The following is a 2,467-nucleotide window of genomic DNA, read 5'->3' on the forward strand; positions in this document are numbered from 1 at the left end:
CAATTGATGCAGAAAAAGCATTTGAAAAAATCCAACACCCTTTCTTAATAAAAACTCTCAGCAAGGTGAGAATAGAAGGATCATACCTCAACATAATAAAAGCCATATATGATGAACCCACAGCCAATATCATACACAATGGGCCAAAACTAAAACCATTTCCCCTAAAAACAGGAACAAGACAGGGATGCCCACTCTCACCACTCCTGTTCAACATAGTGTTGGAAATACTAGCCATTGGAATCAGACAAGAAGAAGAAATAAAAGGCATCCAAATTGGAAAAGAAGAAGTAAAGCTGTCCTTATTTGCAGATGAGATGATATTGTACATAAAATACCCGAAAGACTCCATCAAAAATCTATTAGACTTAATAAATGAATTTGGCAATGTAGCGGAATACAAAATTAACGCCAAGAAATCTATGGCATTTCTATACACCAATAGTGAACTTACAGAAAGAGAGACTAAATAAGCAATCCCATTTACCATCGCACCAAAAAAATTAAGATACCTAGGAATAAACTTAACTAAGGAGGTAAAAGATCTATACGTGGAAAACTACAGGACACTGAAAAAAGAGATAGAGGAAGACGTAAACAGATGGAAGAACATACCATGTTCATGGATTGGTAGAATCAACATCATTAAAATGACCATACTACCCAAAGCAATCTATAGATTCAATGCACTCCCCATTAAAATACCAATGGCATATTTCACAGACCTAGAAAGAGCTCTCCAAAAATTCATCTGGAATAAAAAAAGACCTCCAATAGCCAATGCAATCTTGAGAAAGAAGAACAAAGTAGGTGGGATCTCCATACCAGATTTCAAGCTGTATTACAAATGCACTATTCTCAAAACAGCCTGGTACTGGCACAAGAACAGACATATAGACCAATGGAATAGAATGGAGAACCCAGAAATCGACCCAAACTACTAGGCTCAATATTTGACAAAGAAGGCATGAACATACAATGGAGTCAAGACAGTCTCTTCAATAAATGGTTTTGGAAAAATTGGACAGATAGATGCCAAAAAATGAAACTAGACCATCAACTTACACCATACATAAAAATAAACTCAAAATGGATAACGGACTTAAACAAGATGGGAAACCATAAAAATACTAGAGGAATCCACAGGCAGCAAAATCTCAGACATATGCCGAAGCAATTTCTTCACAGATTCTGCTCTTAGGGCAATGGAAACTAAAGAGAAAATAAACAAATGGGACTACATCAAAATAAAAAGATTTTCCACAGAAAATGAAACCATCAACAAAAGAACAAGAAAGCCCACTGCATGAGAGAACATATTTGCAAATGTTACCACTGATAAAGGTTTAATCTCCAACATTTACAGGGAACTCATACAGCTTAATAAAAGGAAGATAAATGATCCAATAAAAAAAATGTGCAATGGACCTAAATAGGAAGTTTTCGAAAGAAGACAGAAGGAAGGCCAAGAGACATATGAGAACATGCTCAAAGTCACTAATTATCTGAGAGATGCAAATCAAAACGACAATGTGGTATCATCTCACACCTGTCAGAATGGCTATCATCAACAAATGAACAATTGACAAGTGCTGGCGAGGATGCGGGGGAAAAGGAACCCTCGTGCACTGGTGGTGGTAATGCAGACTGGTGCAGCCACTGTGGAGAACAGTACGGAGTTTCCTCAAAAAACTAAAAATGGAACTCCCATTTGACCCAGTGATCCCACTTCTAGGAATATATCTCAAGAAACTAGAAACACCAATCAGAAAGGATATATGCACCCCTATGTTCATAGCAGCACAATTCACCATAGGAAGATTTGGAAACAGCCTATATGTCCATCAGCAGATGAGTCGATTAGAAAACTGTGGTACATCTACACAATGAAATACTATGCTGCTATAAAAAAGAAGTAATTCTTACCATTTGCAGCAGCATGGATGGATCTGGAGAGCATTATGTTAAGTGAAATAAGCCAGTCAGTGACAAAAAAAAAATACCACATGATCTCACTCATTTATGGATAATAAAGAACATTATAACCTGATGAACAAAAAGATAGATACAGAGACAGAGAAGCATCAAACAGACTGTCAAATTACTGCGGGAAGGCTGGAGAGGGGGTTGGGAGGTACAAGATCAACTGAAGGACTTGTATGCATGTATATAAGCACAACCAATGGACACAAGACACTGGAAGGGTGGGGGGTGGATGAGGGCATGCAACTGGGGTTACGGGAGGCTGGGGGAAGGTCAATGGGAAAAAAAAGGAGATATATGTACTACTATGTGTAATACTTAAAACAATAAAATGAAAATAAAAAATAAAAAAAAATTTAAAAAAGAAAGAAAACGTGCCACTTGTTGTTACATAGTACAAATGGAAAAATTTTCAATCTTGGACATCCAAATCCCTTATTTTTGGTAGAAGAGAAGTGCAAAATATCTCTAAGCAAGGACCTTC

This window comes from Cnephaeus nilssonii (genome assembly GCF_951640355.1).
Source record: "Cnephaeus nilssonii genome assembly, chromosome: X".
NCBI classification, from domain to species: Eukaryota; Metazoa; Chordata; class Mammalia; order Chiroptera; family Vespertilionidae; genus Cnephaeus; species Cnephaeus nilssonii.